A 12674-nucleotide genomic window follows, 5' to 3' on the forward strand; every position below is an offset into this window, starting at 1 on the left:
GTTTGGATCATTCTTTCTGCTTGTCCATTAGATTGAGCATATCTCGGACTAGATGTCTTGTGCTCGAACTCCTAGTTTTCTGCAAAACGCTCGAATTCTTGACTGGCATATTGTGGACCATTATCTGATATTAACACATCCGGTATACCATGTCTTGAAAACAGTGATTTCAGTGCTAGGATTACACTTTTGCTGGTAGTGTCATTCAGCTTTGCGATCTCTGGAAATTTGGAGTAGTAGTCCACACACATCAAATATTCAGAACCATTGTGCTGAAATAAGTCAGTGCCAACTTTTGCCCATGGTCTTTTTGGCAGTGCATGAGGTATTAGCGGTTCTTTTGCGTGACTGTTTCGATGAGTGTTGCATGTGGCACATTGAGATATCATTTTTTCAATTTCAGCAGACATTCCGGGCCAATAAATGATGTCTCTCGCTCTTTCCTTGGATTTCACCATGCCCAGATGCGACTCATGAATTTTGTCCAACATTTCTTTTCTCATTCTACTTGGAATGATGAGTTTTGAGGCTTTGAACTGATAACTCATAACTGATTTCCTCTTTAAAAGTCCAATACTTCTGAATGTCTTTGTGCACTGAACTTTTCTCTGTAGGCCATCCATTCAGTATGTAGTCTTTCAGTTTCTGCATTTCAAGATCTTCAGCTGTTGTTTTCCTGAACTCTTCCAGTTTCTTTTCAGACACAGGTAGCTGACGTGTGACACAGTTTATCTCTAGCTCCTCTTCAAGCAGGTCTTTGTTGTGTTCATCAAGGTAAGCGCGACTCAATGCGTCTGCTATGTGCATTTCTTTGCCTGGCTTGTACATGACATTCAGATTGTACCTTTGAAGCCTTAGCAACATCCGTTGCAGTCTTAATGGCGTTTGATGCAGAGGTTTTTTGAAGATGCTCTCAAGCGGCTTGTGGTCACTTTCTACTTGGACTTTTCTGCCATATACATATTGGTGGAACTTTTCACATCCATATACAATGGCAAGGAGTTCCTTTTCGATTTGTGCATATCGGCGTTGGCAATCCGTGAGCGCTCTTGATCCATATGCTACAGGTCTCTGGTCTTGAAGCAAAACTGCACCCATGCCTTCAGAGCTGGCATCTACTGACAATTTTAACGGTTTGTTGACATCGTAATATTTCAATGTTGGTGCATTTGTTGCTAGAGCTTTAAGTTTCTGAAAACTTTTCTCTTGTTCACTTCCCCAGAACCACTCAGCATCATTCTCCAGCAGTTGTCTGACTGGAGCACTTACTTCCGACAAGTTAGGAATAAACTTGGCAAGATACTGCAGCATACCTAGAAATCTTTGAAGAGCTTGCTTATCTTCTGGTGGAGGTAACTGAACTACAGCTCTCACCCTCTCTTCATCTGGTTTCAGTCCTTCTGCTGTCAGCACATGACCAATATACTTGATTTGTGATGTTCGGATTTGACATTTCTTTTTGTTTAGTTTGAGGTTGTATTCTCTTGCCCTTTGGAGCAGTTTTTTTTTTCAGTCTGGCATCATGCTCTTGTACCATTTCACCCCAAACCAGCAAATCATCCACAATGTTTATCACACCATCCAGATCTTCAATCATCTGTACTACAGCTCTCTGGAAGACTTCAGATGCTGACGATATTCCAAATGGCAAACGCAGGAATCTATATCTTCCTATAGGAGTGTTGAATGTGCACAACTTGGAACTGTCATCATCCAATTTAATCTGCCAGAATCCTTGGTTGGCATCAAGCACAGAAAACACTTTAGCATTTGGCATGTTGGATACAACCTCTTCTACTGTGAGTAGTGGGTAGTGTTCACGTTTGATTGCCTTGTTCAAATCTTGTGGGTCGAGACATATTCGAATTTTGTCTGGCTTGACAATTGTAACCATGCTACTCACCCAATCAGTTGGATCTGTCTGTCTTGCAATGACATTCATCTGTTCCATCCTGTGCAATTCTTCAATATTTTTTTCTTTCAGTGCAACAGGAACTTTTCGTGGAGCATGTACTACAGGTTTTACCGTCGGATCAACTTGAATGTGGTGATATCCTGGCATGCATCCTAGACCATTAAACAGATCTTCATACTGTTTCAGAATGCCATCATCATCAACAGAAACGTCATGTATCCTCTTTATCATCCCTAGTGCTTGACATGTGGATCTTCCTAGGATTGCAGGTGCATCTCTTTCAACAATCTGGAACTGAATCTTTTGTTTTTCACCTTTATACTCACATGTGAGCTGTGTCTGTCCCAATGGCGACATCTGGTGTCCAGAGTACGTAAGTAACTTGCAGGTAGATTTACTCAGCTTCTCCGTTATGCCCAGCATATTGTAGATTTTTAACGAGAGCACATTACATTCTGCACCAGTGTCCAACTTGAATTTCACTTGCATGTCACTTATCTTGAGCACTTCTGACCATTTTTCTTTATCTTCTTGCGTTTCTGTGGTGAGAGATTGAATGGTTTTCAATTTGTTTTTCTGAACTTCAACCGTGCCAAGGAACATATTTTGGTCATCTTCCTGTGTCTGTTCAAGCGTGTGCATTTTTCTTGGCTGTTTATGCTCAATTCGACACATTTTTGCAAAATGGTTCTTCTTATTGCACAGTCTGCACGTTTGTCCATAGGCAGGACACTTTCTCTGTTCATGTTTGTACCCACATCTGCTGCATTTTGTATTTTCACTCCAGTCATGTTGCATTTCTCTTGGCATACTCTTAATTCTCTGTTTAAATTTTACCGCTTTAATTTTGTGCATGTCTACTTCTTCATTTAGTGCTTTCATTTGACTGGATGTGATTTTGTTAGCTCGACAGATGTCCACAGCTTTTGCTAATGTGAGATCTGCTTCTCTTAGCAATCTTGCTCTTACTGTGTCATCTTTAATGCCACAAACAATTCTGTCTCTGATTAATGAATCATGCAATTCTCCAAACTCACAGTCTTTGGCTTTGTTCTTTAGGTCCGTGACGTAGGAGTCAATATTCTCTGACGGTCCTTGAGCCCTCGTGAAGAAAATGTGACGGATGTAAGGTAGGTTTTTTCTTGGTTCACAATAGTCTTTGAACTTTTGTTTGAGATCGTTGATTTTGTCTCTCTCTTCTTCACCAAATTCAAAAGTATTGAAAACTTGAATTGCCTCCTCACCCGTGACATGTAGAAATGTGGCACACTGCACTTTTTGAGATTTTTCCGCGAAACCGCTAGCCGTTAGGAACAGGTCGAATTTTTGAATCCATATCTTCCAGTTTTCGGCTAGGTTTCCTTGTAGACATAGGTTCGATGGTGGTTGTAATTGTGCCATTCTTCTTTCTTTGCATTTACAACTTCTGACACCATGTATTATCGCTTGTCTTGTAATAAATTCAGACTGCAACAGATGTCAACTGAACTGATGTGCTTTATTCACTATCACTTCACGTGTCTCCGTCGTACTTCCCTCGCACGGCTTACCCCATGACGTACAGCTTACGTCATCACGTATTACACATGTAGAATACATTACAAGTTGAGTTTTGTTCAAAGAAAAAAAATCTCTTTTGCTAGCAGCTCCTGTAACTCAGAAGTAGGCATGTCCAGCTTTCCTTGTGTAGCCTCCATTTGGAACCTGTGTGAAGGGTGTGGAGGAGGATGCTGTGGTGGGCTGCTATTGGACATACCGTGGTGTTTGCAGGATGAGGATGCCCTTTTCCATAGTTGGTTGTTAAAGTGTAGTGTCTGCCATCTGTCGTCAAAGTCAAAGTCAAAGTCACCATTATTTATATAGCGCTTTAAACAAAATACATTGCGTCAAAGCAACTGAACAACATTCGTTAGGAAAACAGTGTCAATAATGCAAAATGATAGTTAAAGGCAGTTCATCATTGGATTAAGTTATGTCATCTCTGTTCAGTTAAATAGTGTCTGTGCATTTATTTGCAATCAAGTCAACGATATCGCTGTAGATGAAGTGTCCCCAACTAAGCAAGCCAGAGGCGACAGCGGCAAGGAACCGAAACTCCATCGGTGACAGAATGGAGAAAAATCCTTGGGGGAAACCAGGCTCAGTTGGGGGGCCAGTTCTCCTCTGACCAGACGAAACCAGTAGTTCAATTCCAGGCTGCAGCAAAGTCAGATTGTGCAGAAGAATCATCTGTTTCCTGTGGTCTTGTCCTGGTGCTCCTCTGAGACAAGGTCTTTACAGGGGATCTGTATCTGGGGCTCTAGTTGTCCTGGTCTCCGCTGTCTTTCAGGGATGTAGAGGTCCTTTCTAGGTGCTGATCCACCATCTGGTCTGGATACGTACTGGATCCGGGTGACTGTAGTGACCCTCTGATCTGGATACAGACTGGATCTGGTGGCCACGGTGACCTAAGAATAAGAGAGAAACAGACTAATACTAGCGTAGATGCCATTCTTCTAATGATGTAGCAAGTACATCGGGTGTTATAGGAAATGTTCCCGGTTCCGGTTTACCTAATTAATGCAGCCTAAAAATCCTTTAATGGATTTAGATATTAAAAGCATATTAGTATGTTATGTGTATGCCAGGTTAAAGAGATGGGTCTTTAATCTAGATTTAAACTGCAAGAGAGTGTCTGCCTCCCGAACAATGTTAGGTAGGTTATTCCAGAGTTTAGGTGCCAAATAGGAAAAGGATCTGCCGCCCGCAGTTGATTTTGATATTCTAGGTATTATCAAATTGCCTGAGTTTTGAGAACGTAGCGGACGTAGAGGATTATAATGTAAAAGGAGCTCATTCAAATACTGAGGTGCTAAACCTTTCAGGGCTTTATAAGTAATAAGCAATATTTTAAAATCTATACGATGTTTGATAGGGAGCCAGTGCAGTGTTGACAGGACCGAGCTAATATGGTCATACTTCCTGGTTCTAGTAAGAACTCTTGCTGTTGCATTTTGGACTAGCTGTAGTTTGTTTACTAAGCGTGCAGAACAACCACCCAATAAAGCATTACAATAATCTAACTTTGAGGTCATAAATGCATGGATTAACATTTCTGCATTTGACATTGAGAGCATTTTGGGATGTGTATTTCAGAATCAGTGGGGTCTTACAAACACCTTTAGTGGAGGCCTTCTGTGTCAGGTCAAACAGTTGATAAATTAGGCATTGTGTGTCTGTCTCATTAAGTTCCACATACACTGTTTTTAACAGTGACTTTGTGTGAAACTTATCTTTCCAAGTCATGTCTGATGGCTTTATCCAGCTGTGCTTGGTGTCCAGCAGCTGTTAGAGCCTCCTGAAGACTGGTCAACTCTTTGACTTGCAAGTTCTGTTCATGTACCTCCTGTCTGAAGCACTTGAGGGTGTGGGCCATGGAGATGATGGTGCTGGTCAGCTCCTGGTTCTTCAGGCGTCAACTTGTGTCCCAGTCTCGCTGTTCCTTTCTCTGCCGTTGCAGGTCGTTGGCTGCATTGGGCTGAAGGATATCCATCACAGTTCTCTGCTGGGTTTCCAGGTGGTACTGTTGAGCTGGAAGGTCTGCATGTCTGTGAAATATCTGAGACATACTGGCACACTTGGGGGAACACCAGAGAGAGAGAGACAGAAGGCAAATGAAAGTACGTACAGAGGTGTAAAGCTATCTGTATGGGGAATGGCTGCATAGGCCGTGTAAGATGTGAATAGCTGGTAAGAACACAAAGAGAGGGTTTGAGTAACTTTGTTGACATCTGACATCTTGGCAAATTTAAAAGTGCTGCCTAAAGCTAAACGTAAATACAGTAAGATTGTTATTCATGCCGGCGCTAATGATGTTCGACTTCGCCAGTCGGAGATCACTAAAAATAACATTAAAGAGGTGTGTGAACTTGCAAGCATGGTGTCAGACACTGTAATATGCTCTGGTCCCCTCCCTGCTTACTGTGGTGACGAGATGCATAGCAGATTGTCATCACTCAATGGCTGGATGTCTAAGTGGTGCCCACAGAATAACACAGGTTTCATAGACAATTGGACGAGCTTTTGGGGCAGACCTGACCTGTTGAAAAGAGATGGTCTTCATCCCTCCTGGGGTGGCGCCACTCTTCTCTCTAGAAATATGGCAAATAGTCTTAGTGTTTATACTCGACTAACTGGGGCCCAGGTCAGGAAGCAGACAGACTGGCTAAATCGACCGTCTGCTAGCTGCCTCACGTCACAGAGGTCAGCTAATTCTCAGCACATAGAGACTCTTTCACCTAGATATCACACTATAGAGACTGTGTCTGTTTCCTGAACTAGAAAATACAAAAAACGTCCAAACCAAGTTAAGATTAACAATTTAATTGAGGTTCAACAAATAAAAAGCAGATGTTATATGGATAAACAAATGATAAAGCTTGGCTCATTGAATATCAGATCCCTTTCTACGAAAACACTTTATGTAAATAATATGATCACTGATCATAATATAGATGTGCTCTGTTTGACAGAAACCTGGCTAAAACCTGATGATTACATTACTTTAAATGAGTCCACCCCCCAAGATTACTGTTATAAACATGAGCCGCGTCTAAAAGGCAAAGGGGGAGGTGTTGCTTCAATTTATAACAACGTTTTCAGGATTTCTCAGAGGGCAGGCTTCAAGTATAACTCGTTTGAAGTAATGGTGCTTCATATAATATTATCCAGAGAAACAAATGTTAATGATAAATCTCCTGTTATGTTTGTACTGGCTACTGTATACAGGCCACCAGGGCACCATACAGACTTTATTAAAGAGTTTGGTGATTTTACATCCGAGTTAGTTCTGGTTGCAGATAAAGTTTTAATAGTTGGTGATTTTAATATCCATGTTGATAATGAAAAAGATGCATTGGGATCAGCATTTATAGACATTCTGAACTCTATTGGGGTTAGACAACACGTTTCAGGACCTACTCATTGTCGAAATCATACTGTAGATTTAATACTGTCACATTGAATTGATGTTGATAGTGTTGAAATTATGCAGCCAAGTGATGATATCTCAGATCATTATTTAGTTTTGTCCAAACTTCATATAGCCAAAATTGTAAATTCTACTTCTTGTTACAAGTATGGAAGAACCATCACTTCCACCACAAAAAAATTCCTTAGCTATCCAAAATCTCAGAACAACTTGATGATGTAATAGAAACTATGGACTCTCTCTTTTCTAGCACTTTAAATACAGTTGCTTCTTTATGCTTAAGGAAGGTTAAAGAAAACAGTTTGACACCATGATATAATGAGCATACTCGCACCCTAAAGAGAGCAGCCCGAAAAATGGAGCGCAGCTAGAGGAAAACAAAACTAGAGGTATTTCATATTGCTTTGCGGGGAAGTAACCTATCCTACAGAAAAGCATTAAAAACTGCTAGATCCGATTACTTTTCTTCTTTTTTAGAAGAAAACAAACATAACCCCAGTTATTTATTCAATACAGTGGCTAAATTAACGAAAAAGAAAGCCTCAACAAGTGTTGACATTTCCCAACACCACAGCAGTAATGACTTTATGAACTACTTTACTTCTAAAATCGATACTATTAGAGATAAAATTGCAACCATTCAGCCGTCAGCTACAGTATCGCATCAGACAGTGCACTATAGACCCCCTGAGGAAAAGTTCCACTCATTCTCTACTGTAGGAGAAGAAGAATTGTATAAACTTGTTAAATCATCTAAACCAACAACATGTATGTTAGACCCTATACCATCTAAGCTCCTAAAAGAGGTGCTTCCAGAAGTCATAGGTCCTCTTCTGACTATTATTAATTCCGCATTGTCATTAGGATATGTCCCCAAAACCTTCAAGCTGGCTGTTATTAAGCCTCTCATCAAAAAAACACAACTTGACCCCAAAGAACTAGTTAATTATAGACCAATCTCGAATCTCCCTTTTCTGTCCAATGCCACGTTTCCACCGAAATTACCCGGAACATTTGTACCAGGAACTTTTTTTCCCAGGAACTTTTTCCCCCCCAGACCTGTTGCTTTCTGCGTTTCCACCGTGGTGTAAAGTACCGGGGAGATTAGGCAAATAGACTGGTGACGTAGGTTTGCGCGCGTTTCTCAATACAAAGTACGCTGATTTTGGACGTGCATTCTTGGTAGTGTGGACTTTGTGCATTCGACTCGGGAGTGTGATGTCCGCGACGACGCAAATCCAGTAAATCTGCAAACAGCAGCATATACTTGATAACTTCAGTCAGCTGACCATGGCTACTATTTTCCTCTCTGTATATTTACAATAAAACGAAATAGGATATCAAATACCACTGACTCTCGTTTTCATTTAAGCATAATAACAGCTGCAGAAATGTACTTAGTTCAAGGATGTGTGTATATATACAGCCATTACAATGAAATTAAATATTATATAGATTTGCCTTTTTTATTTTCATTTTAACATATAGATAAATTGAATACAGACCAAAGATAACCTGTTAGATTTACCCAAAACGAATTATATTTTATGTTTAACCACTAAAGAGACATCAGAGCCAGCGGCACACATCAGAAGGTCTAGCCAGGCTCAGTTGGGGGGCCAGTTCTCCTCTGACCAGACGAAACCAGTAGTTCAATTCCATGGCTGCAGCAAAGTCAGATTGTGCAAAAGAATCATCTGTTTCCTGTGGTCTTGTCCTGGTGGTCCTCTGAGACAAGGTCTTTACAGGGGATTTGTATCTGGGGCTCTAGTTGTCCTGGTCTCCGCTGTCTTTCAGGGCAATAGAGGTCCTTTCTAGGTGCTGAACCACCATCTGGTCTATATACGTACTGGATCCGGGTGACTGCAGTGACCCTCTGATCTGGATACAGGCTGGATCTGGTGGCTACGGGGACCTCGGAATAAGAGAGAAACAGACAAATATTAGCGTAGATGCCATTCTTCTAATGATGTAGCAAGTACATAGGGTGTTATGGGAAGTGTTTCCGGTTCCGGTTTACCTAATTAATGCAGCCTAAAAATCCTTTAACGGATTTGGATATTAATAGCATATTAGCATGTTATGTGTAAGCCAGGTTAAAGAGATGAGTCTTTAATCTAGATTTAAACTGCAAGAGTGTGTCTGCTTCCCGAGCAATGTTAGGTAGGTTATTCCAGAGTTTAGGCGCCAAATAGGAAAAGGATCTGCCGCCTGCAGTTGAATTTGATATTCTAGGTATTATCAAATTACTATCAAATACAATAATCTAACCTTGAGGTCATAAATGCATGGATTAACATTTCTGCATTTGACATTGAGAGCATAGGCCGTAATTTAGATATATTTTTGAGATGGAAGAATGCAGTTTTACAAATGCTAGAAACGTGGCTTTCTAAGGAAAGATTGCGATCAAATAACACACCTAGGTTCCTAACTGATGACGGGGAATTGACAGAGCAACCATCAAGTCTTAGACAGTGTTCTAGGTTATTACAAGCAGAGTTTTTAGGTCCTATAATTAACACCTCTGTTTTTTTTCAGAATTTAGCAGTAAGAAATTACTCGTCTTCCAGTTTTTTATATCGACTATGCATTCCATTAGTTTTTCCAAATTGGTGTGTTTCACCGGGCCGCGAAGAAATATAGAGCTGAGTATCATCAGCATAACAGTGAAAGCTAACACCATGTTTCCTGATGATATCTCCCAAGGGTAACATATAAAGCGTGAAGAGTAGCGGCCCTAGTACTGAGCCTTGAGGTACTCCATACTCCACTTGTGATCGATATGATACATCTTTATTCACTGCTACGAACTGATGGCGGTCATATAAGTACGATTTAAACCATGCTAATGCACTTCCACTGATGCCAACAAAGTGTTCAAGTCTATGCAAAAGAATGCTGTGGTCAATTGTGTCAAACGCAGCACTAAGATCCAATAAAACTAATAGAGAGATACACCCACGATCAGATGATAAGAGCAGATCATTTGTAACTCTAAGGAGAGCAGTCTCAGTACTATGATATGGTCTAAATCCTGACTGGAAATCCTCACATATACCAATTTTTTCCTAAGAAGGAATATAATTGTGAGGATACCACCTTTTCTAGAATCTTGGACAGAAAAAGGAGATTCGAGATTGGTCTATAATTAACTAGTTCTTTGGGGTCAAGTTGTGGTTTTTTGATGAGAGGCTTAATAACAGCCAGTTTGAAGGTTTTGGGGACATAACCTTGGAGAATGAGTGGAACAGTTCCACTCATTCTCTACCATAGGAGAGGAAGAATTGTATAAACTTGTTAAATTATCTAAACCAACAACATGTATGTTAGACCCTATACCATCTAAGCTCCTGAAAGAGGTGCTTCCAGAAGTCATAGATCCTCTTCTGACTATTATTAATTCCTCATTGTCATTAGGACATGTCCCTAAAACCTTCAAACTGGCTGTTATTAAGCCTCTCATCAAAAAACCACAACTTGATTATCAGCCCGGTCCTGTCAACACTGCACTGGCTCCCTATCAAGCATCGCATAGATTTTAAAATATTGCTTATTACTTATAAAGCCCTGAATGGTTTAGCACCTCAGTATTTGAATGAGCTCCTTTTACATTATAATCCTCTACGTCCGCTACGTTCTCAAAACTCAGGCAATTTGATAATACCTAGAATATCAAAATCAACTGCAGGCGGCAGATCCTTTTCCTATTTGGCGCCCAAACTCTGGAATAACCTACCTAACATTGTTCGGGAGGCAGACACACTCTTGCAGTTTAAATCTAGATTAAAGACCCATCTCTTTAACCTGGCATACACATAACATACTAATATGCTTTTATTATCCAAATCCGTTAAAGGATTTTTAGGCTGCATTAATTAGGTAAATCGGAACCGGAAACACTTCCCATAACAACCTATGTACTTGCTACATCATTAGAAGAATGGCATCTACGCTAATATTTGTCTGTTTTTCTCTTGTTCCGAGGTCACCGTGGCCACCAGATCCAGTCTGTGTCCAGATCAGAGGGTCACTGCAGTCACCCGGATCCAGTACGTATCCAGACCAGATGGTGGATCAGCACCTAGAAAGGACCTCTACATCCCTGAAAGACAGCGGAGACCAGGACAACTAGAGCCCCAGATACAGATCCCCTGTAAAGACCTTGTCTCAGAGGAGCACCAGGACAAGACCACAGGAAACAGATGATTCTTCTGCACAATCTGACTTTGCTGCAGCCTGGAATTGAACTACTGGTTTCGTCTGGTCAGAGGAGAACTGGCCCCCCAACTGAGCCTGGTTTCTCCCAAGGTTTTTTTCTCCATTCTGTCACCGATGGAGTTTCGGTTCCTTGCCGCTGTCGCCTCTGGCTTGCTTAGTTGGGGACACTTCATCTACAGCGATATCGTTGACTTGATTGCAAATAAATACACAGACACTATTTAACTGAACAGAGATGACATAACTGAATCCAATGATGAACTGCCTTTAACTATCATTTTTGCATCATTGACACTGTTTTCCTAATGAATGTTGTTCAGTTGCTTTGACGCAATGTATTTTGTTTAAAGCGCTATATAAATAAAGGTGACATATCCTAATGACAATGAGGAATTAATAATAGTCAGAAGAGGATCTATGACTTCTGGAAGCACCTCTTTTAGGAGCTTAGATGGTATAGGGTCTAACATACATGTTGTTGGTTTAGATGATTTAACAAGTTTATACAATTCTTCCTCTCTTATAGTAGAGAATGAGTGGAACTGTTCCTCAGGGGGTCTATAGTGCACTGTCTGATGTGATACTGTAGCTGACGGCTGAATGGTTGCAATTTTATCTCTAATAGTATCGATTTTAGAAGTAAAGTAGTTCATAAAGTCATTACTGCTGTGGTGTTGGGAAATGTCAACACTTGAGGCTTTATTTTTCGTTAATTTAGCCACTGTATTGAATAAATACCTGGGGTTATGTTTGTTTTCTTCTAAAAGAGAAGAAAAGTAATCGGATCTAGCAGTTTTTCATGCTTTTCTGTCGGATAGGTTATTTTCCCGCCAAGCAATACGAAATAACTCTAGTTCGGTTTTCCTCCAGCTGCGCTCCATTTTTCGGGCTGCTCTCTTTAGGGTGCGAGTATGCTCATACCATGGTGTGAAACTGTTTTCCTTAACCTTCCTTAAGCGTAAAGGAGCAACTTTATTTTAAGTGCTAAAAAAGAGAGAGTTCATAGTTTCTGTAACATCATCAAGTTGTTCTGAGGTTTTGGATATGCTAAGGAATTTGAATACATCAGGAAGATAACTTAAAAAGCAGTCTTTTGTGGTAGAAGTGATGGTTCTTCCATACTTGTAACAAGAAGTAGAATTTACAATTTTTGCTATATGAAGTTTGCACAGAACTAAATAATGATCTGAGATATCATCACTTGGCTGCATAATTTCAACACTATCAACATCAATTCCATGTGACAGTATTAAATCTAGAGTATGATTTCGACTATGAGTAGGTCCTAAAACGTGTTGTCTAACACCAATAGAGTTCAGAATGTCTATAAATGCTGATCCCAATGCATCTTTTTCATTATCAACATGGATATTAAAATCACCAACTATTAAAACTTTATCTGCAGCCAGAACTAACTCAGATGTAAAATCACCAAACTCTTTAATAAAGTCTGTATGGTGCCCAGGTGGCCTGTATACAGTAGCCAGTACAAACATAACAGGGGATTTATCATTAACATTTGTTTCTCTGGATAATGTTATATGAAGCACCATTACTTCAAACGAGTTA

Source organism: Carassius carassius, chromosome 47, assembly GCF_963082965.1.
Source record: "Carassius carassius chromosome 47, fCarCar2.1, whole genome shotgun sequence".
Classification (NCBI taxonomy): Eukaryota; Metazoa; Chordata; class Actinopteri; order Cypriniformes; family Cyprinidae; genus Carassius; species Carassius carassius.